General features: G+C 42.8%; 1 protein-coding gene across 7 annotated transcripts in view; it reads left to right on the plus strand.

The window, feature by feature from the left end:
• SLC23A2 (solute carrier family 23 member 2) overlaps window positions 1-27618 on the plus strand; it is an 86357-nt gene that overhangs the window by 5087 nt on the left and 53652 nt on the right. The window contains exon 3 of one of the 7 annotated variants that reach the window (XM_083453972.1): window positions 54-208. The exons of 5 other annotated variants lie outside the window; for them this stretch is intronic. The gene's annotated coding sequence lies outside the window, so the exon portion shown is untranslated. Of the gene's footprint in view, window positions 1-53; window positions 209-23830; window positions 23950-27618 lie in introns of those variants that run through there. One more of the 7 variants, XM_083453976.1, reaches the window with a different exon arrangement.

Genomic DNA, 27618 nt, shown 5'->3' on the forward strand with positions numbered 1-27618 from the left:
GAGCTCCCTGGATGACCTTGGGCCAATCAACGTTTTCCTTGTCTTCTATACAGGGGTCTTGTGAGAATCAGATAGTGTGAGGGGCAATGTATGCTACCCTGGGGAAAGGATTAAATTAAAATGTTATAAATTAAACCAACCGACCCTTCAAACAATACCTGATGCTGATTGCCTCTCCTTCCCCCCAATATCCATTTCTGGAAACTTGGTGAGTCACGATGCTTGGCTTCTGCAGCTCACTGGTGGGTTCTGATAAATCTAATAAAGATTATTACCATTTCTAAAATAATTTATCTGGCATTTATTTTTCCCCTTGGCATTTGTTCAACCTGTCTTCTCGTTGAAGGTTGTTGTAATGATTAGATACAACCTTCAGTGTCACGTGAAAGCTATTGCTTCCCTGATAGCTCTGTCTTTGATCCACCAACTGAATGTGATCAGTCATCTAAACCTATTAGTAACCAATGAGGATGGGGTATCTAACTGAAAGTAGTTTATTCCAGCTGGAGTCACTAATTTCTTAAGACGCATACAGATAATATATAGCAGGAGTTAACATGTATAACTGCATACCCTCCTCCTAGGGACCTCCTAGTCAATAATAATAATACTTTTATTATTTATACCTGACCCATCTGACTGGGTTGCCCCAGCCACTCTGGATGGCTTCCAACGTATATAAAAACATAATAAAATGTTAAACATTAAAAAAAACACCTTACCTATATAGGGTTGCATCCAGCTGTCTTGGTGAAGATAAATGTGGAGGAAAATGTTATGTGTCGGTCTATGGAATGGATAACCTTTGCAGGAAAGACGGTGTGATTCAAATCATTTAACTTTTTTTCAGATGACAGCTGAAATGTTTGCTTTTCAGTTGTTGCTAGAATACTTGTTGCTGTACTGATGTATAAAGAGCTTAGGATTTGTGGATGAAAGCACATAAGTGTCACTATGCGAGATCTATTATTGGCAGGCTACTGGAGTTCAAGCATTATACATGTGAGAAATTCTTAATAGTTTGGGCAACATACTTTCATTAAACAATCTGTACTGTAGCTCCAGACATTCTAATAGCAGTAGGATAGGTTTGTTATAAGCAATTTGTAGGCAATTTGATTAGAATGCAGTTTGGTTGAAGAAAGGATAGTTATAAATTACCCTAGTTTGGTTATAAATCACCCTGGCTTGATTCTGCCAAAGAGAGATTTACATTGATCAGTTATTCTTGCTTTGCTCTACTCCCATTGTTTCTCCGCTGAAAAACTTGAATATATTCAGAAGCATAAACACAGATATTGTAACATTTGAGCACAGAGAAGCACTTTAAAATATTTTTGATGTCTGTCAGAAGTTTGTAGCTCATAAAGTTCTTCCTCACGTGTTTTGGAATAAAGTATGTGTTAACGTCACTGTCATGCCTAGTGCTTTGGCAAATAAAATGTCATGCAGTAGGATACGTCTACTGATATGCTTCCTCCTTGTCTCATGAGCAGGCAGGCTGCTAAACCCAATGGGAAGAATTCCAGCTGTGGCAGTAATTAATAGCCAAAAAACTATATGGAAATTGACATCCTCTGCTGGCACAAGACATTTTTGTGCCTGAGTTTAAAAAATCCAAATGACACCCTACCTACTTAACATTAGGATATCCTCCCTTAGAAAGGTTGCCTGTATAAGCCTTGTTGAAATGAGCAAGGAGACAGTAGAATTCTTATTGTGAATTCATATTAGCTTTTGTTCAGCAAAACATCTAAGTAGGTTGGATTGTATATGTCAGACCTATCCCTGCCCACCGCTGCCCTCAGTGATACCCAAAATCTGCTGCCCTACTTGGTCTAATGCTGGTTGCCACCTCTGTCTGAACTTACTGAAGCTGAAATTCCTTCATTTGCCCTGTTAAGTCATGACAAGTGTATTTTAGCAAAAAGACATTAGCTCTCTGTCCAAGTTGTATAATAAGAAAATAGCATGTGTATGTGTGTTGTTTTTTTTGGTGAGCAAGCTGTTATCCTTCATCCAAGGACCAGCTTGCATAATCATTCTTTAATGGCTCAGTGCCTCTGACCTGCGTTCAAAAATGTATTGTGTTCCTTGTCAAACCTCCATGCTACAGAATCAGGACTGTAGGAAAAGTTTTCAGACTGGATACATCGACGTTACTGCTGCTGTTTCAAGAAAGAATGTAAAGCACAAAGCCAATGGCTTATAGATAGGTAAAGGTACCCCTGCCCGTACGGGCCAGTCTTGACAGACTCTAGGGTTGTGTGCTCATCTCACTCTAGAGGCCGGGAGCCAGCACTGTCCGAAGACACTTCCGGGTCACGTGGCCAGCGTGACAAGCTGCATCTGGCGAGCCAGAGCCGCACACGGAACGCCGTTTACCTTCCTGCTAGTAAGCAGTCCCTTTTTATCTACTTGCACCCGGGGGTGCTTTCGAACTGCTAGGTTGGCAGGCGCTGGGACTGAGCGACGGAAGCGCACCCCGCTGCAGGGATTTGAACCGCCAACCTTTTGATCGGCAAGTCCTAGGCGCTGAGGCTTTTACCTGGTTTATAGATAGGTGAAGCCATATTTGGTCTAGGGGGGAAAAATGAGATATTACTACAGCTATAGCTAAAGTTGAACAAAAGTTGTAGAAGAGCCCACTGGATCAGACTATGTGGAGGATGCTTAGTAAGGGTTTCTGTGGGATCTGCCAAAAATGTTCTTAAGAAGCTCTCTGTATGAAGGCAGCTCTTTCTGTTTCAGCATGTTAGTTAGTTCTCACAGGATTATGGGGCATGTTTTTGATTGTTCATGTGGATTGTGGCCTCATCAGTACCTTTACTGCTTCTGAATGCTGATTTAATATGCCAGGTGTTGTATAAAGTGCCTAAGTGACAATTATTCCTGCTCGGAGGCTTCTAATCTACAATAGATTATCATGATGGGGACTAGTCAGGTATTGGAACAAAATTGAGTTGGGGAGTGAACAAAATTGAGTTGGGGAGTGCCGTGGCAATGGAGAAGCTTGGATGGTTCAGGAAAGGCTTTGTTAAGGTTATGTGAGATATGGAAAGGACACTGAGTGTGGAAAGGACAAGAAGCTTCAGAAGGCATTCAGATTTGGTGGAAACCCAGCTATGTGGGTATGTCAGATGGGTTTTGGGTAGTGGGTGCTTTCTGCCAACATTGGCTCTCATGGTTCTAAACCACTTGCTACAGCTACGTAATGGCTTTTTGCACCATATTTCTGTTGGTTAAGCTTCAGCTAAGCTTGGTGTAGACAACTGCTGGCCTGGCTCCCAACGAGGTGCTTGAAACTTGTGTTAAAGGTCCTTCATTTGTAACCCCCTCTATTAGTAAACTTATACTTAGCTTTAGGTGTAAATGTTATGATCATATACAATGTCGGCACCGTAATTTTATTTTTAGAAGATAGCTCTTTGCCTGTTTGCTTTTTTATATTGAATCACTCTGACTTTCACCGATCATTCAATAACTTTTTAAGGCTTGGAACAATGCATCTGTTGTACTAATTATAGTTGGAACTGGGTTTTTTCTGAACACTGTTGTGACAGCTAGTAATTTGTTGAATGGACAGAAAATCACTGTTGGAGGCACTACAGATGGTGGGTCTCCTCAAAGAGGGGGATAACTAACTTCTCCCTGTAAAACAAATTTATTTCTTTCAATGCTTTCATAACCCAGCCTTCTTCATCAGTACAGTACCAGGGTGGGGTTCGACATAAAATAGTGATTACAAAAAAGTTAGTGAAACCAACAAAACATTGTTAGAAACAATGGCAAACGAAATAACTGCAAACTGCTTAACAGCAAAGATTAAAACAACCAGTCATTGAATACCTAAAAAGCCTAAGAGAACAGATATGTCTTTACTTGTCGCCAAAAATGATGTGGTGTCAGCACTGAATGTACTTATAGAGGAAGGGCACTCCACAAATAGAGTGCTACCTTGTAGGATGCTCCACCACCCCGGGCAACTTTCTGTTAACAGTGTGATGTGAAGAAGAGCCGCTGTGCAAGTAAACAGGGTGTGTTTTATACATAAGAGGATGCACTGGGATAGTTTGCATGCCACGCTAAGCCAAACCATGGCTGGGCATGAATGCATTAGTGTGTGACTACTTGGAGGAAAACTAGTGCTCCCTCTCTGGTGCTCCACTCCCTCTCCTGGTCCTCCTGCACTACCTTAAGCTAAGCCAGAGGTTGGCTATGCATTATGTCTGGATTCTGACCCACCCCCTGGGTGCATGGGTCGGGGTCATGAGTTGTCTCACTGCAAGCAAAGCAGAAGCGGTAAGCCAAGGACAACTTTGGCTGCAGCTCATGGTTTCTATGGAGTGAGCCTGGTTTCTTTGGAGCCTGGGTTGGGATGTAATGCTAAGGCAAACATGACTTAGCTCCTGGTAGTGTGGCTAGCAAGAGGATCGGGGGAAAGGAAGTGGCTACCAGTTTACCTCTTGAGCACCTGCATGCTTGCACATTCATGTGTAGTGGTGGTTTGGTTCAGTATTAGTTAAGAATTGGGCCACTCTACTTCACTGACAGAGTACATCACTGAAATTCTTATAACAAACTTGACATGTTTACTAAAACATTAGCAGTGTAGTCAGAAGAATTCACATTCATTTCAGTGGGGCTTACTTCCACGCAAACTGGTACAGGATAAAAGCTAAAAATTTATTAATCATTTATTAGCCTTTTTTCTAAATCCTCATGTCAGTAACAAATTTTATTAAAAAGATTCATAGCTGTTTACCCTAATTTTGCTGTTAGAACAAAATACATATGTAGAAGTAACTGATTAGTGAATTTGTAATTAAGTTCTGACACCCCCAATTTTAATATAATTGAAAAATAGTAATGCCATCTTGCCTGCTAAAAGAGATCCATGTTGCTTGAAGCTTGATACCTCCACATTTATAAACTTTGAACCTGTGAACCAGATTGCCTTGCCTGCTGCGTATTCTGTTTTGGGGAGCTAACAACTGTGTTACCAAACAACTCATGAGACATGATTCTTACACTACCTTTTGGTGAAGAATATTCAGTGTGGTAGTAGCACATATTTTATAGTGATCAAGGGTAAAACAACAACAACACTCATTTGTTTGGGTAAAAAAAATGTATGTATTGTCAGAGTTGGTACTCTAAGTCAGGGTTTCCCAAACATGGGTCTCCAGTTGTTTTTGTTTCTTATCATTTGTTTTATTGGTTAAAGGAAGTTATAGCTCATTATAATAATTAGGTGGTCACAAATTGCGACTTGCATTTCTGCAAACGTGGTCCAATAAAATAATTTTGTGTTGATTTAGTTCAGCTTTCCCCAACTGCTACCTTCTAGATATTTTAGACTACAATGCCTAGCACTCCATCACCATACAGCTATGCTTGCTGGCAAAAACTGATGGGAGGCCACCTGGTTGGGGAAGATGGAGTTAGTTGTGGAGTGAAGGCTATTCTTGAAAACCATTTTCTAGTGTGCCAGCAAGTTCACTTACAGTTATGTTGGCCCTGCAGTAGTGAAATAGCACTTCTTTTTGACACTGCACCTTGAACATGGCAGAACATGAATGGGAAGGGGGACAGAAGTGTTATGCCTGCTGTTAGGATTAATGTAGTTGGTCAGCTAATTGCCAGGATTGTGGCAAGGCTCACAATTATCTTGCACAGCAGATTGCTTTATTAGAACCATAACAAAATCAATAATGAAATCTGATTTTTGTTTTGTTCTTTTAAATGTTTCTGATAGGCACTTGAAAATCAGGAGTCTCTTGAACTTGCTTGAATGTTAGGTTTTGCCTTGCCCTGCTTTAAAATTTTCTCCTTTTTCTCAATTTCATTAGCAGTTTCTCATATCTGTTCATACATGTGGTAAGAGGTGCCATTAACCTGTGGGATCCACAGTGATTGCATTAACAATGTCCGCATTCAACTTGGAGCATTCTTATCCAATCCATAGTTGTAGCAAGCAGTTTTTTCCTAGAACTTCCTGCTATAGTAATTATGAGTAGGCTTAGGTAAAGGTAAAGGTACCCCTGACCATTAAGTCCAGTCATGGACGACTCTGGGGTTGCGGCGCTCATCTCGCTTTCCTGCCGAGGGAGCCCGCGTTTGTCCGCAGACAGCTTCCGGGTCATGTGGCCAGCATGACTAAGCCACTTCTAGCGAACCAGAGCAGCACACGGAAATGCTGTTTACCTTCCCACCTGTTTATCTACTTGCACTTTTGACGTGCTTTCAAATTGCTAGGTTGGCAGGAGCAGGGACTGAGCAACAGGAGCTCACCCCGTCACAGGGATTTGAACTGCCAACCTTCTGATCGGCAAGCCCTAGGCTCTGTGGTTTAGACCACAGCACCACCAGCTTCCCATATGAGTAGGCTTAAGTGCAAATAACTGAAGCAAATTGCCCCCCTGAGTGAGTGCCCCAGGTGAGAGATGGAGTGGTTTCTGACTGGAATGGTTGGATTGATCTCTTTTATTTATTTCTCTACATTCTACTATTATGATTAGAGGTAGGTTAACAGCAGTACAGTGGCACCTCAGGTTACAGATACTTCAGGTTACAGACTCTGCAAACCCAGAAATAGTACCTCGGGTTAAGAACTTTGCTTCAGGATGAGAACAGAAATCACGCAGCGGCAGCAGGAGGTCCCATTAGCTAAAGTGGTGCTTCAGGTTAAGAACAGTTTGAGGTTAAGAATGGACCTCCGGAACGAATTAAGTTCTTTACCAGAGGTACCACTGTATGTGTCTGGGTCAGAGACAGAGGAGGGGAATGAGGCTGCCATCTCTGTGGTGCTGGGCAGGGGGTGGTTTGAAGCTGGGCAAAGTTATGCAGAGACAACGAGGAGGGCTAGTTATATCACAGCCCTTGCTCTCTGTCTGCTGTGTTTCAGAATCTTAAGGATACTGGTTAGCCAACCCCATCCTCCTGGTCTGATGGTGTTGCTATTAAATGTCAGGTCTGATTTGATTATGGGTGAAGGGGGTGGCTTGGTGTGCGTAACAGAGACTTAGGTAGGTGAGTTGGGCGGCCATATGGTCACCTGGTACAACACCACTCTGGGGTGGGGGTGGGGGTAGTTATAATTGTCCATAAAATGCTATCTCCCTTGCCAGGAACTTGCTCCGATTTGGCCATTGCCTTCTCCTTCCTCAGTTGACTCCATTGTGTTAAATTATACATTGTATGCCTCTTTGGGTAGAGACCCATCCTGAAATACTTTGGAAAGCACCATTCTTTGTGAATGTGCCATACAGTACAAACAAAGTGGTTATTATCAATGGTATGATTTATATCTGGAGTAGGCCATATTTATCTCATGCTCTGCGGAATGTGCTGTTTTCTGGCTTTGCATTATCTCTCTTGATGAGATCAAACCTTTTATCTTGGCAACAGAGCCAGCTATCTCATCTTTGCCTGCAGCATGAAACAGATGACCTTGTTTGCTGTAAAAATGTCCACTCTTCTGGTTCCGATTAGCTCTGTAGAGCTTCCGATTAGCACAGGAGCTGAGCAGGACTGCACTCCCACAGTCACAGGGAATTGGAGCTATGGTACAGTTCAGCACATGATTGGAGCCTAGAAAACCAGCTCTTTGTGTGATTTGAGACTCTGCATGGGAAGTCTTTAAGCTGCGAATACTCAAAGTACCCTGCAATTCACTACCTGAAATATACTCCCCTGGGTGCCATTCCTCCTCCCTGCAAAGTTATTAGAGTTAGTCTGGAATATCCACAAATAAGACATAACCTGTAATGGATTCTCTCAAAACATTCTGATTATCTTTTCCCTCTCCTTTTGTACTAGTGCATGAGGTTCAGTATTACCCTGAAGCTAAAACTTGACATGTGGTTGCAAATGAAGAATTCCCAATCCAGTGTTTTGTTGTTAAGGTGCAACAAAGGGACCATTGGTGAGGCAGGTTTGTAGGGAAGGGCAGGAACGAGGACGCCCTTCCCTTCCCCTGCCCTTTCCTCTAGTCAACCTGAAATCCCAACCTTGCAGATTTGAGTTAAACAGCCACTGACTGCCATTTCTCCCCCAGAAAAGCACCCTGCCCCCTCCTTTTTATTTCTGTTTGCTACTGAATGGCTAGTGGAGTCCTGAAGCCTGCTTCACAAATATTTAAGAAGTGCACATAAAAAAGAACATGTGCTTATGTCATTGGTAGGCAAACTAAGGTCCGGGGCCTGGATCAGGCCCAATCGCCTTCTAAATCTGGCCCGCAGACAGTCCGGGAATCAGCGTGTTTTTACATGAGTAGAATGTGTGCTTTTATTTAAAATGCATCTCTGGGTTATTTGTGGGGCATAGGAATTCATTCATTCCCCCCCCCCCAAATATAGTCTGGCCCCCCACAAGGTCTGAGGGATAGTGGACTGGCCCCCTGCTGAAAAAGTTTGCTGACCCCTGGTATGTGATGAGCACATAGCTGGGAAACCCAGCCAGATGGGCGGGATATAAATAATAAAATTAATTATTATTGCCATATATACATTGCTCCGTGCCCGCATTCACTTAACAAGAAACCCAGAATTGCTAATGCCTAATGTAAGGAGCAGTCCTGATAGACTTGTAAGAGGTAGTCTGCTATTGACTGCTGGCGGGTATGTCCTTTCCAGCACGTTCTTGAGCAGTTCTTGAAGGGTTGCTATATCCCCAGGCATCCATGGTAACCCTTATCCTCTCTGCTCTGTCCTGAAGCACTTGCTTCCTTTCTCCACCCTTCATCAAAGTAACTTCCCTTTCAGCTTGACCTCTGCACACAGAAATGACATGCCAGCAGTTTTGCTGTGTCACTCTATATTGCAATGGGCATGAGCGGAGCTCTTCTGACTCAGGCCGAAACTCCCATCTTGTCCAGCATCTTGCTTCTTACAGGGATCATTCATAGCCATTGAGAAAACCCACAAGCAGGGCTTCATTCATTGCTGCTCCCCAGCAACACAGAGGTGTCATTTAAGCATCTGTTCTCCTATATCTCCTTTTTAAGAATATGTTTTTATTAACTGGTTTTTCTTGAGTAACAAAGGTACATAACACGTCTCTGTTTAATAATAGTTTAGTCCTTCATACAGGTCTGTTATGTGAGACATTATTGTTATAGGCAATATGGCATGGGGGGGAGTGAAGTGGGGAGAGAGAGGGGAGGAAATAGAGTGGGGGACACAGAGTAAACTTTCATTCTTTGGCATAGTATATGAGCAGAGCTTTGGTGTCAGCATCACGTGAGTACGTATCTTATTTTTGCTGGTGAAGGGAGAGGCTAGAGGGCCCAGGACATTTGGTTGGTTGCAGCGTGGGTGGGTGTGTTGCTGGGTTAAACCTGCCATATCAATTCACATGCTGTTAGGGGAGGTTGGTCTTTATCCTGTTGGCCTATATATGCAATAAAGGGGAACCACACCGGGTGAAAGCATTCTTTGTTTTCCCCATGCTTATTTCAGTTTGTTAGTTAGCTTTTTGAATATGATGGTTTCCCATACAGTTTGGTACCAGTGGTCCATGTTCACTCATGATAGGTCCCTCCAGTGTTTGGTTATGACACTCCTAACTTCTGAGAGTAAGTGGCTTATGAGTTATTTATCATGGGAGTGTGCATTGTTGTCTTGGAAGATATTTTGTAGAGCCAGTTCTGGAGTTGCAGATTTATTATAAGACTGCTATCCAAAGGGATTGAATTTGGAGGCAATTGCACCACATATGGAGGTATGTACCTATGGTGGTGCAGCCTCTCCAACAACTAGATGAAGTTCCTGGGTGTATCACTGCCAGTTTCTGTGGTATTAGGTACCACCTGTAAATTTGTTTCAAAATGAGTTCCCTCTTCTTGGCTGAGGGATTTGAAGGGCAATTTAGTCCATAGTTTTGACCATTGGGTTGAGTTTATTTTGTATATTGTGTCATATTCCCATTGTAGTAAGGAGTGTAGTGTCTTGGAGTAGTGCTTTGTATATTGCTGATACTGTCGCTTTGCTGTGTCCCTCTGTTGATAGTAGGAGTTTTTCAAAGTTAGTCAAGGGCCTAGTGGCAGTTGCCTTTGTTGCTGGGTTGTTTAAGAAGGCATGTAGTTGTTGGGTCAGTCAGGGTATTTGGGTGTTTCCTACTTTGTCTTGTATTTCTTGTATCAGTGTGGGGTTGCCATTTTGTAGGTGGTGTAGACCTTTGGCTTGCCAAATCTTTATTTGAAAGCTTTGGGATGCATGGTGGAACAGTGGGTGGTAAACTGGGCGATTAGAGGGGGACAGGGCTGGGACAGTATTCCTATTTTTTCTTTCAATGCTTTAAGCATGGTCTGTGTGAATCTGTTTTGTGTTGTGAGGGTTTAGAAACGGGTACACTGAGGTGAGGGTGTTTCAGATTATATCTAATTCTAGGTGCACCCATTCTTTCGTTTCATCTTCTAAAATGAATATTGGGAATTCTCCATCCTCCTTCTGAGGTGGGGAAATGCAGGAATTTATTCATGGCTTTCTGTGTGAGAAGATAAATGAATGTAGTTTTTTTCTGCCACTTGCAGAGTTAGGTCTAATCACCTTTTAAAGGTGTCTTTAAAAGGAGGTTAGAGCACCGGGCAGCGAAAGCACAAGAGGCAGCACCCTGCTTGCCCCACTGCTTCTGCAGCCAGAACACTCCAGTGGGAGGGAGATGTTTCAACGTATGGCATTGCCACTCATCTTCTCTGCCCCAGGGCAGAGCACCCTGGCTTTTGCCAAGTGCGCTGTGAGGGGGCATTCTGCTGGCAGTGAAAGTGAGGGTGGGGCGGGGCGGGGTAGGGAGAGACACATTCCCGTTTTACGAGATGTCCCGGTTATGGCATAAGCTTTCCTGTAGAACAAACAACTTCATCAGTTGCATTCTTCATGAAAAGCTAGTATTGTAAATGACAGTTTCACAGATCGCATTCCAAATTACTCATTTCTTGTATGACGAAGTAGTGTCTCCAGGCTATGAAGAATCTTATGAGCCTGTATAATTTATTGAACAGAAACAATGGGGTGTCTGAGCGAATTTCAGACATCCCTTTCCTGAGGGGCAATTAGTTTAAGTGGAGGACTACAAGAATGGTCAGGAGACTTGCTCGAATCTCACAGTTGTGAGCTCACAGGCAGCATTTGACAGGCCATGCTCTTTCAGCCTCAGCCCCTCCCCATCTATAATAGAGCACGTAAATTTAACCTACATTACAAGGTTATTGTAAGGATTGAAGCAATATAATTCACATGAAACACTTTCGGGTGTGCAAAGTGCTATATAAATTGGAACAGATGTTTCCTTGTTCGTTTAATACTTTTATATACCCAGAGGAGCTCCGGGTAGCAAACAACAGGGATAAAGCAACAAAGCAATGAAAACATATTGAAAATATCTTTAAAACAATACTGCATCTCTCTGTCATTGTTCCATTGATTAACATTTTCACCCTTTGTTCCATATACCCTTCAATCCCTTTGATAAATGCTATCCCAAAGTCCATAATTTCCATAATTCTCTTCATAAATACCCAAGGGACATTGTCGAACACCTTCTCAGCATCCAGAAATATTAAGATAGCTTCTTTTTCATTCTTTTTAATGAAAACTTTCCATGAAAAATATAACAATGGAATATTTTCCACCCTGTATCACCCTGACTTTTTTTAAAAAAAAAACATGCAACTTTAGTGAACAAATCCAGACATTCACTCTGTAGAAGAAATTAAAACATGCACCATCCATGGTCCAGTTTGGATTATTGTTTGAGCCTTCCCAAGCCATAGTTTATGAAATCATAAATAAACGTTGAAGCTGAATTCTCCTTCCCTGGTTCATTTTCCTGGTTTATTAACTGACATTAAAACAGCCCCCATGCTCAGATGCAACATGTAATTCTGGCCTAATGCACAGCTTTGTGCTGAAGCCAGTGCATAACGGCAAGAAGGGATGGGTTTGGAATTACTGCTGTCTATGCCAGGCCAATGTGAAAGGAGTTGCTATTCAGGTTAGCTATACCACTGAAGAGCAGTAAACTTGTTCTTGACAGATAGTTCTGTGGAGTTGTTGTTCAGAAGAACCTGGCAAATGATTCCACAAAAGTTATTTGCCTACACAAAATGTTTACTTGCCCACTTGCCCAAACATATTTGTCTTAATGATGGCGGTCACCTTAGTTCACTTTAAAAGGGATTATACAAATTCATAGAAGGTAAGACTATCAATAGCTACTGGTCAATATGGCTGTATCCTACCACCAGGGCAACAGCAGTGAGAGAAGGCTACTGTGCTTATGTCCTCCTTGTGGGCTTCCCATTGGAGCCCATTGGACCTGGCTGGCCACTGCAGAAATCAAAATGCTAGACAAGATGGGCCCCCAGTCTTTTATGTTTAATTGATGTCTATAAGGATGGAGGAAGGCATGAGGAAAGTTTTCCTATCTGATCTTGTAGAAACACTTTGCCTGCCCTGGGTAAGGTCAGCCGAGTGGTTATCTACAAGCCCTGTTGTAAAAGACCAGGATGGAAATCCACATTTTAGAGCTGTGGCCTCTGGCATTGTGGCTTTTCATCTGAAGCCAAACCATTGAACATAGTTGCTGGAGGCGTTGTAAAGGGACTGCTTAAGGCTAAACAAACACTGAGTCAAGTGTTAGAAGAAACCAGTGAAATTGGATGTCGGTACGTGTGCATATGTGTAGAACACTGCTGCTTAGCCCAAAGAAGAAGAAAATGTTGGAAATTAATAAATAAGGAAACAATTCCTGCATTACAGGGGGTTGAGCTAGATGACCCTCGGGGTGCCTTCCAACTCTACAATTCTATATTTAAAAAATGCACTTGCAAGTTAGGAAATATCACCTCTGTCTTTGCATACTGAAATGATGTATATGGTGGGGTCTTGTTTTAAGATTAATGAGAGGTCTTGGTGATTTATCAAATGTCTTACCTGAGCATTATGATCAGTATATCAGTATTTTTAATTATTAAGGAAAGAACTAGTGGTATTGTGTAGTGGTTGGAGCGTTGGACTTGGACTGGGGAGCCCTGACTTCAAATACAGTGGTACCCCGCAAGACGAATGCCTCGAAGACGAAAAACTTGCTAGATGAAAGGGTTTTTCGTTTTCTGAGGTACTTCGCAAGACGGATTTTTCTAAGGGCTTGCTTCGCTAGACGAAACAGCCCTGCCTCTCCTGTCATGGCGACGGTCACTGCACGCACGCACGCTCGCTCACTTCCCCGCTCCTCCGGCTCCCTCCCATCTTCCGGCCGACCTTCTGGTTGCCTCGCGCCGCTGCCCACCGCCCTCGCGCGCTCCTCTGAGAGAGCCGTTGCCGCCAGCAGCCAGCGCTGCAGCCGGAGTCGCGCTCCTAAGCCCCGCCGCCCTCCAGCAGCCGCGTCGCGCGGTGTCCACAAGGCGCGGGTGAGTACAAGGACCGGCTGCGGCAGCTGCCCTGCTTCTCCCCACCCCTTCCCCGCCGTGGTGCTTCGCAAGACGAAGAAACTCGCTCTACGAAAAAACTCGCGGAACGAATTAATTTCGTCTTGCGAGGCACCACTGTACTCCCTCAGCCTTAAAACTTGACTGGTCCAGAGATACTATCACTCAGCATCAGCTGCCTTGTATGGCTGCTATGAGGATGAAACGGAGAGGGTGAAATGGAGAGGGAGGAACCAAGTGTGCTACTTTGAGGTCCTCAGAGGAAAGGTAGGATATAAATGTAACAAAGGTATAAAAAAAGAAACATGGAAAGCAAATGTATTCCCTTCCAATAAAGCTCCCTTTCCCATGCTCTGGCCAGGTTCTCAAGATGCCCCGCAAGTACATGGCAATGAGCTGATGTGAGCACTTTTTGTGTGCCGATATATCACTTGCAGTGCTGTACTAAATCCAATGCAAATCATGTTTATATAGTCCCAAATTTGTGGTGAGTGGATATTATTTTTGGGTGTTTGGGGGCAGAAGGAGCAAGCTCTGAAATGCTGATTATTTGCATATTCACATCTTTCCTAACATTAGAAAGAAAATCCTTTACAAGGATGCCATTCTTCTGAAATCAGCAATTAAATCTGCATGGCTTGTAATTTGCATTAATTATGGTGTAGGTCCTGTATAATTGCACACTCAAGGAGAATATGGAATCCACAGTGAATTAAATTCATCTAGAAACATTGATATGGGGAGACATGAGCTCTAATTATCTTGGTGTATTTTATCCATCAAAATGAATTATGAACACTGGACTTTGTTCAAGAACTAAAATATGTGTACAATGACTAAAATCTCCCACATCCTTTTTAAGAGTATGGCTATGATTCTCAGGTGGCTAACATCACTGGAGTAGAGGACAGTAGTTTGAGGGTTGCATTTTTAAATAGTTTCTTTAAAATGTTAATACTTTTTTGTTGTGTACTCTTTCTCCTTATGTTCTGGATTTCATATTGCTAACTGTCTTCTAAGTGAGTTTATCCTGTAAGAGTTATGTAAACTAACACACTAGAATAAGTTTTATATATAAAAAAGTTTTCTTTGCGGAAACAATATAACTGTAAGTTTTGTCCTGTACTTTTCGTGGAACTGCCCCACCTTTGGTGAGATGTGAAATCCTCAAATCAATTTTTTTAAAAACCCTAATTTATTTCACCTCTATATCTTTCATACCCCAAACACATGAAATGATTGAACCAGTAGTGTGTGTTGGAAAACTTGTCAGAAGAAGAGAGATTCTTGCTTCCTCACATGTCCTTTGTGAGAATGAATTTGGGAGTGTTTTGTGGGGTATTTGCACTAATATTTACAAAGTATATTTGTACCAGAACGATACTTCTGGTTTTTAAAAAATTATATTTATTTTTAAAAAATATTAAATGCAAATAGTGAGTGAGATATTTATCTTGTGAACCACACTGAGATCTTACAATGCAAGGAAGTACCGTATTTTTCGCTCTATAACACGCACCCGACCATAACACACACATAGTTTTTAGAAGAGGAAAACAAGAAAAAAAATATTCTAAACGAAACAGTGGATGTAAGATTTTTGTGGTTCATGCTGTGGCCACAGACATGCGATCTGACAGTGAGTTTGGAGTAGCCCAATGCAAAAATCCTGAGGATCCATGTGGATCCATGCTTTGTAACCACGTTTTTGCACCACTGCGGCCCCAGGCAACAGTGGGTGCGTGCTTTTTTTGGTGCAACATGTAGCCATGGACATTCCATGTGATCTGATGGTGAATTTGGGGTGACCCAGTGCAAAAATCCTGAGGATCCATGTGGATCCGTGCTTTGTAACCACTTTTTAAGTGGGGAGGGAAAGAAAAGCACTCAAGGGACAAGGTGTGGGGTGTGTGGAGAAGGATGCTGCTAATAATGCAGAAGAGGGGTTTAAGGGGAGAAGGCTCCCCTCCTCTCCCGCTTTGCTCATTTAAAGCAAGCAGGCTCTGCTTTTCTCCCTCCTCCCTGCTCATCCCCGGCTTAGCGAGCTGAAAAATTTTGCTACTATTTAGTGAGCTGAGTGGGGAGGAGAGAGGGACAGAGAGCCTGCTTGCTTTAAGGAACCAACCGGACAGGAGCCGTTTACACTCGTGTAAGCGGCTCCTCTCCTCCCGCTTTGCTCCTTTAAAGAAGCAGGCTCTTTGTCCCTCTCTTCTCCCCACTCAGCGGCTCTTCTCCCGCTTTGCTGTTTCAAAGCGAGCCACGGAGGAGGGAAGGAAGGGGAACCATGGATCCTCTGCTCACGACTGCAGCAGATCCCCCCGCCATCCGTAGGCATTCCCTTCATAACTCGCACAGACATTTCTTTCCCCTTACTTTCTAGGAGGAAAAAAGTGAGTGTTATGGTGCAAAAAATACGGTATATGTCTAATAAAATAAAATAAAATAGTAAGAGAACAGATCTTTCTGTGAGTAATGGAAGTGTGTTTGCTTCTCAATTCTGATGGCCACTTTGTGTGTGTGGTGTGTGTGTGTGCCTGTGTACTTGCCTGCCTGCCTTCCAGTAGCTTAATGGGCACCACAAGTGGAAGCTAGATGGCGCTCTTGATTTGTATTTTTTTGCATCGAAATGTCCGGGTTTGAACATTTATTTTTTTAGGGAGCAATTGCAAGTTAAGGTTGTGGGTGTTTTGTGAGGGAAAAACTGTATTCTGTGCTGTCTTTTTCTATTACCACAATAGCCTGCATTCTCAATTATCTACAAACCGAACTATAGGCCATAAATGATTATTTATGAAATTATAACCAAATGGAATTGTACAAGCCAAGAGGCTACACTACCAGCCTTTTTTAAAGACCCTCTCAGGCACACAGCACAGTCATGTGTTTTGTCCATTTGTTATATTAATGAATCTCAAGCAAAGCTAATACTTAGATCTTGTCCCTTCAAGGAGTTGAGAGGCTCAGCCCCATGTTTGCCTGCCTGCTTGTATCAATCTTCCTCACACCAAGCTGATTGCACTGAAAGATACTAGGTTCCCCAAGATCACTTAGTAAGCGAAAACCTGGTATTTCCCCATACTCTTAAGAACATAGCAAGAGCCTGATGGATCCGGCCAATGGCCCATCTAGTCCAGCATCCTGTTCTCACAGTGGCCAACCAGATGCCCATTGGAAGCCCGCTCCTTCAGTTTCCAGTAACTGGACTTCAGAAACATTCTGCCTCCGACTGTGGCGGCAGAACATAGCCATAGTGGCCAGTAGGGATTATGGAAAGGCTAGCAGAATTATCTGATGTGCTGCTTTTTCTTCTGCACATAGAGTATTTATCTTCATACATTGCTCCTCCATATTTAACCACCACTACTGAGAAGACCAGGGACGCGGGTGGTGCTGTGGGTTAACCACAGAGCCTAGGGCTTGACGATTGGAAGGTCAGCGGTTTGAATCCCTGTGATGGGGGGAGCTTCTGTTGCTCAGTCCCTTCTCCTGCCAACCTAGCAGTTCGAAAGCACACAGTAGATAAATAGGAACCACTCCGGCGGGAAGGTAAATGGTGATTTCCGTGCACTGCTCTGGTTCGCCAGAAGCGGCTTAGTCCTGCTGGCCACACGACCCAGAAGCTGTACGCCGGCTCCCTCGGCCAGTAAAGCGAGATGAGCGCCGCAACCCCAGAGTCGTCCGCGACTGAACCTAATGATCAGGGGTCCCTTTACCTTACTGAGAAGACCAAATACAAACTCATTGACTTGTATGATAATATTGGAGAGAATGCCTTTGTCTGATCCACCCAGAAAATTAGTAGCCATTTATAGCCTTGTTCTCCATGAATCTGTCCAATCCTCTTTTAAAGGCATCCAAGTTGATGGCCATCCCTGCCTCTTGTGGGAGAAAGTGCCATAGTATAAAGGTGTGCTGTATGAAGAAGTATTTTCTTTTAATGGTATTGAATCTTCCAATATTCAGCTACATTGGAGGTCCATGAATTCTAGTGTTATGAGAGAGGAAAAAACAGCTTTTCTCTATTTACTTTCTCCATGTCATGCAGCATAATTTTTTAAGCTTTTATGATGTCACCTCTTAGTCACCTTTTCTCTAAACTAAAAAGTCCCAAACTTTGATCTTTGTGGTTAACCTTTCCCAACAATACAATATCCTTTTTTAGGTGAGGCAACCAGAACTGCACACAATTTTCCAGTTGTCTACAGTAATCTTATCTAATCTTATGTCATAACTTTATTTTATATTTATATATTTTACATAAATATATAGCTATTATACTTGATGTTACTAAATGAGATTAGTTATTAAGTTACTTGCTGATAAATATTCTAAAGCCTTTTAAATGTGTCTGTGGGAAGGGGGATTATTGTTTTGCTGTTTTGTTTTACTTATTTACTTGTTTTTATGCTCTATTTTATTCTGTGAACTGCCCTGAGATGTTATGATGAAGGGTGGTATAATGATGATGATGATGATGATGATGATGATGATGATGATGGAGAATTTCCTGAAATGAGTGGGGAAACAGTTGGGTGCATGCAAAGGTTTCCCCACATCTGTGACTTTACCTTTCTCTAATAGCCCTTTGGAGCAGATTCTTTAGCACAGCTTGTAACTTGAGCAAACTTTTGCCACTGTGGCAGAAAATTACATCCCAGCTTATGGCAGATGAGGCATAATTGCAAAAGTCGGTGCTTACGCTTTTGTTGTGGCCAAATTGCGCCACATGTTTTTTGCAATATCATGATAGATTGTTAGAACGATGTCTTATGGAACTTGATGACTAATTTTTTTCTCATGACCTATATTTTCAACAGTAAACTTCATGGATTGCTCTACATATCTGTAACTGATAATAGAAGTGGGTGAACCAGAATAATTTGCCAGTCTGACAATAGTTTTTCAGAACTGGGCATCCAGATTTTGAAGGACTTGGTTTCACACCTTCAAGGGGCTTTGCATACATATTGCACAATATGTAGAACAAGTGATGATTACAGATGCAGTCTGCATTTTCCTTTTTGAGCTTGGTTTGCAGAAGCCAAGTACTGTTTAAAGGGATTGCTACTGTAATATTTACTCAAGGTTTCTAGTTATGTCAGAGGCATGTAGTAACACCGTGTGACCATGTGGTGTGTCTTGGTATTTTTTAACAGTTGTGTAATGTATAAGCACTTACTCTGATAGGATAAAGTACAGTTATACAATATATGGAATATAAATCCTTCTGCATGGTGCTTGTGGAGCTAGTATGATCACTACAGCTGGCAGCTGCTGGTAGGAAACAGGAGAAACTCCACAGAGACTCTGCTATCTGCCCGGGTGTCTTGAGGTAAGGTAGTCGTTAGCCAGCTGAAAGTTGTAGCTAATGTAAGAGAAGTTCAGCTAGAGAATTTATATCGGTTATATGCTGAAGTTTTGGTCTTGAAAATATTACCAGTTGAAAATTTGAATTTTCATAACTCGAAGTTTCTCCCCTCTTCAAGCTATGAAAATCCAAATTATCAAGAAGTTAGAAGTGTCAGTGTATTTCTGTGTCCTGAGATAAATGAATCCAGACTAAATCTTAAAACTATTTTAAGTGTATTGTTAATATTTTAAGTGTATTGTTAATAAGGGTGGGGTTGCATAGTGTCTGGCTTGTTTTGAAACTTGACATGGCCATGAACTGACTAAATGGCCTTAGGCAAAAACTACACTGTCATAGAATCATAGAATTGTAAAGTTGGAAGGGACCCCAAGGGTCATCAAGTCCAACCCTCAACTAAAGCACCCATGACAGATGGCCACCCAACAAAAAAAGAAGGGAGTCCACCCCTTCTGAGAGAGTCTGTTTCACTGTCAAACAGCTCTTACTGTCAGATAGTTCTTGCTGATGTTTAGTTGGTGTCTTCTTTCTTATAGCTTGAAACTATTAGTTTGAGCCCTCCCCTCCCCAGAGGTTGCCCGATCTTCTGTGTAGCAAGCCTTTAGATATCTGAAAAGGGCTATCATATCTCTCCTCAGTCTCCTCTCTTCCAGGATAAACATGCCCAGCTCCCTCAACCATTCCTCCTAAGACTTGGTTCCCAGTCCGTTGACTATCTTGCTTGTCATCCTCCGCACACCTTCCAGCTTGTCGATATCTAGTATTAGCTATCTAATCTGCATCTTGGGGGCAATAATATGAATCAAAGTTTACAAGATAATGTATGTGAAATGCTTTGAACAGACTAAAGTGGAGTGTCTGTTTCTGATGAGGAAAATGTAGTTCAGAATAAAGCTTTCAGTTTTGGAGATTTGGTGGGTGCAAAGAGAAATAGATAAAACTTTGTAAAAATAGTCTTTCTATGCCACAGTCCTCTACCTATAGAAATGAATTACTACATATTAGTTTTCTTGAGAAGTAACCAGTCACATAAATCATTATGTCTTTTGTGTCTTTATTGCTTGGCTTGAGAGGCTAATTGAAGTGCTTTGTTCAGGAGAAAACAGCTGCTTAAAACCTCCACAGCCGCTTCGTTATTTTTTCTGATCCAGACAAAACAGTGGCAGTATGTATGAACATCAAGCAAGAACAATTCCTTTCACTTTTCTGGAGATGACGTAACAATTAGAGCAGGGATTTAAATTTAAAATATGCATTTTCATTCTGAATGGACATATTTTTGCTGTCACAAACTGAAGGCAGGGCATTGCTCAAGCACAGCTGTTTTCAGAAAGCATGATTTGGATATGCTTAAACTGTTGGTAAGGGATGCGGGTGGCGCTGTGGGTTAAATCACAGAGCCTAGGACTTGCCGATCAGAAGGTCGGCGGTTCGAATCCCCACGACGGGGTGAGCTCCCATTACTCAGTCCCTGCTCCTGCCAACCCAGCAGTTCAAAAGCACATCAAAGTGCAAGTAGATAAATAGGTACCGCTCCGGCGGGAAGGTAAACGGCGTTTCCGTGCGCTGCTCTGGTTCGCCAGAAGCGGTTTAGTCATGCTGGCCACAGGGACCCGGAAGCTGTACGCCGGCTCCCTCGGCCAATAAAGCGAGATGAGCACTGCAACCCCAGAGTCGGCCACGACTGGACCTAATGGTCTGGGGTCCCTTTAACTAAAACTGTTGGTATTGTGAATGTCAGCGCTGTGTGTGTGTGTGTGTGTGTGTGTGTGTGTGAGAGAGAGAGAGAGAGAGAGAGCGAGAGAGAGAGAGCTTGCTCTGTGTACAGCATGGTGCTGCACTAGCAACAGTCACCACCACAGTCAAAGTGAACATTGGGATTCGATGGAGACAAAGCAGAGACATGCCCCAGCACAAGGTATTTGACCCTGAGTGCCACCTCTACCTAACAGCACAAACCTACAGGCATAACATTTTGGGCTGACCATCTTCTGATCATACGTGGACTTTAAAGTAATCAGAAGAGGCGCTTTTACATGTATGTGTCCAGCCCCCGTCTGGGGCATGGCTGATAGGAACACACAGAAAGGCTTTTTTGGGTTGGTGCACAAAGTTGGCAGAAATTCCTACTCAAGAGTTCCATGCTGACCCCTTGATTTCCTTGAAGCTTGAATTTGTTTTATTCTGGGTTGTTGTATTTGTTGTAAACCACTTTGAGTTTTTTCTTTAAAATATATAGTATAGAAATGAAAATCATCATCATCAATTGGGGGGGGGGCGGCGCCTAGACATTCCATTGTGGTGACCATAACCTAAGTTTAAGGTGGCATTTGGCAATTAGCTTATATAACTGAGTTTCCAACACTGGTCTTAGCCAGTATGGCCAGTGGCCAAGAATGGTGGCTATTATAATCCAAAATATATGGAAGGCATCAGTTCAGGAAAGATCTCTGCACTTTTGATTGTGTGTGTACGTGTGTGTACAGTGGTACCTCGGTTTAAGAACAGCCCTGTTTACGAACTATTCGGTTTATGAACTCTGCAAAACTGGAAGTAGTGTCCCAGTTTGTGAACTTTACTTCGGTCTAAGAATGGAATCCGAATGGTGGAAGGGCACCGGCGGTGGGAGGCCTCATTAGGGAAAGCACGCCTCAGTTTAAGAATGGTTTCGGTTTAAGAACGGGCTTCCAGAATGGATTCAGTTCATAAACTGAGGTACCACTGCATATACATATATATACACAATGGTACCTTGGTTCCCGAACAGCTTAGTTGTCGAACAAATTGGCTCCCGAATGCTTCAAACCTGGAAGTAAGTGTTCCAGTTTGTGAATGTTTTTTGGAAGCCGAACGTCCGATGTGGCTTCCGCTTGAGTGCAGGAAGCTCCTGCAGCCAATCAGAAGCTGCGCCCTGCTTTTCAAGCGGTTGTGGGAGTCGAATAGACTCCCAGAACGGATTAAGTTTGAGAACCAAGATACCACTGTACATGAATTGTACAACAGTCCCCCACCCCTGAATGACTTGGTCTGGACCAGTAATGTCCTGAATCTTTCTGTTGGACTACTGTTGATGGTTACTGAATATTGTAAGTTTCCATCATCCCACAGTACCTCCACAATATCCCTCTGTGAGAGACTTGAGCTTCTCGTCATCTGTCTTCTGCACAGCCTTGCTGCTTGAGGTTTCATGGTGCTTGCTAGTATTTAGTGATTCCCAGGTGCTTCTTGTGCAGCCCAAAGGGGCAGAGCAGAGAGTGAGAGTGAGAATGAGAGTGTGGTGAGGAGGAAGTGGAGGCCTGTAACACTTCTGTGCCCAGTGCCAGCTAGTAAATCACTCTCAGCACATCAAAGTGCTATTAGATGTGCTATCTATTGTTTCTTGTATGTACGTAGCTTCTTCTTTTTACGGATAAGCCACGAACAAGCTTTATAAATTAATTAGAGGGATTCACAGCCTTTTTCACCTCCGCCAAGCTAAGCAGTTGGCCCCTTATCTCTCTCGCCCTGACCTAGCCACTGTGATCCACACGATGGTCACCTCCAGACTGGATTATTGTAACTCGCTCAACGTGGGGCTGCCCTTGAGACTGACCCAGAAACTCCAGCGGGTGCAGAATGCCGCGGCGAGACTCCTTATGGGGTCTTCGCTGCGAGATCACATTCATCCGGTACTATACCAGCTGCACTGGCTCCCGGTGGAGTACAGGATCAGGTTTAAGGTGCTGGTTTTAACCTTTAAAGCCCTACACGGCCTAGGACCCTCGTACCTACGGGACCGCCTCTCCTGGTATGCCCCACAGAGAAACCTACGGTCTTCAAATAAAAACATCCTGAAAGTCCCAGGCCTCAGAGAGGTTAGGCTGGCCTCAACTAGAGCCAGGGCTTTCTCAGTTGCGGCTCCAATCTGGTGGAATGCTCTGTCACAAGAGACTAGGGCCCTGCGGGACCTGACATCTTTCCGCAGAGCCTGCAAGACAGAGTTGTTCCACCAGGCCTTTGGTCAGGGCCCAGCCTGACTCCCTCCTCTGGCAACCTGCACAGAATTTTGCTTAACGGTTGCCATTAATTTGATTTTAATTAATTTTTATAATGGACTGTTTTTAGAATGTTGGATTATTTGATTGTTTGATTATTTAATTGTTGTTAGCTGCCCTGAGCCCGTCTTCGGCTGGGGAGGGCGGGATATAAATAAAATTTATTATTATTATTATTATTATTATTATTATTATTATTATTATTATCCTGACCTCCATATCCAGCCCTGTGTTAGTTCCATTCTTTCTATATTGAGTTATGAGGGAAATGTGTGAACCAGCTATTCACCCAGTTTCATTGGTAAGTTGTGTTGCTAGAAATGCTTTCTTTATCTCAGCTTCATGGATGATTATGCCTTCAGCCTGTCCAAGTGGAATTTCCCAGTTGATACGACTACTGTGGAAAGGCCAGCAAGCTTGTATCTTATCAATGACACATCCAAATTTCTTGCATCCATCTTTCTGCAACCCTTTTTTCCACTGGGAGAGAACGAAGGCTTATTTGGTATCACTGGTCTGACAGGTGCCAAATAGAGACTCAGAAGCTGCTGTCCTGTAATGAATTGGGAATTGTCTTTTGTGCAGAACTGAGGCACTGCCAAGCATTGGTCTGCCAGCTAACTATTCTGGCTAATCAAAACTCTGCCCAAATACAGTAATTATCTGCTTCACTTGTTCAAAATGCTTAAAAGCATTATTGTTTTGCTAATCAAGACAGTCTGTGAATTTTTTCCCAAAATGTTCCTGGCCTGCTGGCCAATCTTTTTGATATTGATGCCAGTCTCTTAGCCAATCTGATTTTCACTTATTTCCACCTTATTTCCCCACCTTAAAAGAAAGGTTTGTTGTCTCCCAAAAATTGGTTGCCGAGTGCTGTGCAAGCATGTTTTTTTCTTCAGGTCAGGTCAGAAAGCAGAAATATCATTATGAAGCATTTCTAGTTTACATAACTAGCTGGGCCTTCCGCTGTTGTGAAAATGGAAAGCAGAAGCTGGAGGCAGCTATCTTGAATGCATGGGTTGAATCAGATTCTAGCAACCATGATGTTTCCTTCCTGCAGACCTTCACAGCCCACCAGCCTGAATCCAGGTCTTTCTGCAGCAGAATGTGTCTGACAGGTATTTGACAGACAGCCTTGGTAGGCTACTGAGACAGGGTGGGGTGGGTTTACTGAGTTTCAGGAGAGATCTAATGGTGTTTCCTGCTTGGCAGGGGCTTGGACTCGATGGCCCTTGTGGTCTATTCCAACTCTATGATTCTATGATTCTGGTGGGCTGCATTGACTTGGTTTGCAGGCCACTCTGTGCCTTCTAGGATCATTTTTCCACCACCCTCTCCCTTGCCCTCCTTGCCTATTTCTAGTTTTAAAATGTGCCTGTAATCATTCTTTCTAGGCAAGCTTTTGGGAGAAGAAAGGAAACAGTCCTTATTTTGTTAGGAATTCTTTGTGAGATTATAGAGGGATTTGTTTCTCATGGTGATTTCTCAAAGGCCATTCATTGCCTTTTGCCTCAGGAATGTGGCTAAAAATGCTACAGGCTAATTTTTTAAGCTAACACGAAGGAAGATCAGTGTAATACTCTTGATTGCCTTTTACAATAATTCCTCTTTATTGTGCCTTTTTTATGAAAGCATTTTGTATTATTGCTGTTTCTGGCTTGATGATTTATCATATGCTTTTTCTTGGAGTCGAGCACCACTTTTGTTAGCTGCTTTTAAACGGCAGGTGTCCACTGATAGAATTTCAGAGCTGGAGCAGAACGTGCTTGTTGGCTACCTGCCATTCTTTGGAGGGAAGTGAGTCATGGGACTTAAAGGAACGGCAAAAACGGCCGTTACGGCAAAGTTGCTGTAACACATGATAATATGGTTGATTATACCCTTTTTGTTTGAGGAGGAATCGGGGAGGAATAATTGGTATCCCAGGAGATCAATCCAATCATCTCATGTGGCCCCAAACACTGCTTGTAGCTTAGTGGTGGTTCCCAAGTATTTTAGGGCTTCCACCGCCGCCGCCCCGTTTCCATAAACTCATCCCCAGTGCCACCTACCCTATAAAAACATTATTTAGTATAACAGATGGCATAATGCTAAATACCATATTCAGAGACGTATTGTCCTTGCAGTGTCGAATGGGTCCATTGCACATGTCTTGTTCTACTGTCTCTTTTATGCAGTAATCTGCCACAAATGTTTGAGCCCCCTGCTGAAGGAGAGGTTCAGTTGTTCTGACTCCTTCAGGGTTTCCTTTTTATTGAATAGCTGCCGGCATGATCGTATGGGGGAAGTAGCAGAATATCTGAGCAACGCCATGAAACAGGGGTCAGCAAACTTTTTCAGCAGGGGGCCAGTCCACTGTCCCTCAGACCTTGTGGGAGGGGGCAGGGCGGACTGTATTTTGAAAAAAAAATTTGAACGAATTCCTATGCCCCACAAATAACCCAGAGATGCATTTTAAATAAAAGCACACATCTTATTCATGTAAAAACACCAAGCAGGCCCCACAAATAACCCAGAGATGCATTTTAAATAAAACGACACATGTAAAAAGGACTCATGTAAAAACATGCTGATTCCCAGACTGTCCGCAGGCCAGATTCAGAAGGCGATTGGGCCGGATCCGGCCCCTAGGCCTTAGTTTGCCTACCCATGCCATGAAACTACGTCGTCATAAGACCTGAGTGGTACTTTTTAACCTTACTAGGCCTGTATAGTTTTAGATTGAACTTAAAGCATCTCCTCCTGTGAACAGATGCCAATTCTATGTTTCAATTCATATATTTCAGTCTTCTCTATATGCCCATAAAGATTGATTGATTGATTGAACATAACAGTTTATGTTAACCACTAAGGAAGAAAACAACAAAATAAAATTCAAAGTGGCAACAATTAGTTGCACATTTATTCAAAATCCAGTTAAAACTATTTACTTTAATTCAGCAAAATTGATTGATCCAGTGATACCAGCTTTTCAAGGTCTGATAGTCATTTACACCACTAGCACCACCTTGCCCCATAGCACCCCACTATGTAATCTCACTGCCCCCCAGGGGGCGGTACCGTCCACTTTGAGGACCACTGATCTATCTCCAGGTTTTTCCACTTCCTCTGCCCCCCAACTGTTCATGCAATGCAAAATGCTCTTTAACCTGCCCACCCAATGTGCATGCAGCCGCCACCAGTCTGCCTTTGTTTTGCTTCTCTGGAGAGGAAGGAACTGAAGTGCCCTTTGTCTGTGTCTCAACTTATATAGAAGTGAGCTAAAGGAGAGAGCCATTGTTATTGTCCCCAGGTCCTTTAAAAGTGGACTCTCTTAACAATTCATTTGCTTCCCATGCGACTAACATATTGCAAGCCTGGTCTTCCCAATCTTTCATTTCTCTCTTGCTCCCTTTACTTTCACAGCAGTATATACTTCCAAACAGCCTTATGCTAAAGGAAGATGATTTCCCCAAATCTGTTCCATGTGCCACATGCCTTATCATTGGCTCATAGAATGGTAGCATCCCAATTTCCAAAAAGCCACTTGTATGTTCTATATCTCCTGTATTGCTATATGACTTTTAACACACAGCCCATGCTCTCAGTATTTTAGATGAATGTTAGCCTCATATTAAAACACATATTAAGTATTTTAACTTCAGTGGTTCTAAAGTGGAAGCATTATTGCACAGAAGTCGGATAGTAAAGGGAGTTGGTTAAATCACTCATGCAAAAAACAAGATGTAAGAGACTGTGTAAAGTGAGTTGTCAACAGAGGCAAACATCTCTGGACATTTTGCAAGTCATGTCCCTTTATAGAAAAGGGTTTTGGAGTAGCCTAAAAACGAGTGAACTTAAAGTACATACCCAAGAATACTAACTGCAGATAGATAGAGCACTGGTTTGTTTTTGGAACATCTTTGGACATTTTGATTGTTTAAATCTGAGTTTGTGCAGTTATTTTGTGTGTGAATTAAATCATCCTTGTTCATTTATCAAAGTCAGTCTTTACACAGCTTTAATTTTATTAACCCCAGTTTCAGACTGAAATTTGATCTGCGTTCACATCTGTACTTTTGATTAGATCCGTTTTTTAATTGTGACCAGCTTTAAGTTGTCATAATGTGCGTCTTTGTGTGTGCTTTTTTGAAAGGTTTACCTACAACCAAGTGCGTAGGCAAGGTTTTTTGTTGTTGTTTTGCCTTTGTTTATGTAAACAGCACCATCACTCAGTAGGTGTGGTGCTTCAGACTGTGGTTTCAGATGGTAGGACAGGGACCTTTGCAGTTTATCACCTGAAATTCCTCAGTGGGGAGGCAATAGAGCAGCGTTCCCCAGTCTGGTACCCTCCAGTTGTTTTAGACTACAGCTGCCATCAGCCCTGACATTCTATGACTGTGCTGGCTGGGGCTCATGTGAATTGAGCCCTAAGCATTTGGAGGGTACCGGGTTGATGAAGGGTGAAGTAGAAGGAGAGGAGGAAGGTGGGAGTATGGCTAAAAGGGAACGAATATGTGCAGTTTGAAACTCAGGGTTAGTTTCAGTAGGCAGGGGATGAAAAGTAAGTGGTAAAACTTTATTTTGAGTTTTAAGGAAGAACTTGGGCAGGTCAGCCTTGAAAAGGGCCAAAACAAACAAGATGAATTTTAACAGGGAGAAATGTAAAGTATTACACTTGGGCAAAAAAAATGAGAGGCACAAAAACAAGATGGGTGACACCTGGCTTGAGAGCAGTACATGTGAAAAGGATCTAGGAGTCTTGGTTGACCACAAACTTGACATGAGCCGACAGTGTGACGCGGCAG

This window comes from Podarcis tiliguerta, assembly GCF_965153285.1.
Source record: "Podarcis tiliguerta genome assembly, chromosome: 8".
In the NCBI taxonomy this organism is placed as follows: Eukaryota; Metazoa; Chordata; class Lepidosauria; order Squamata; family Lacertidae; genus Podarcis; species Podarcis tiliguerta.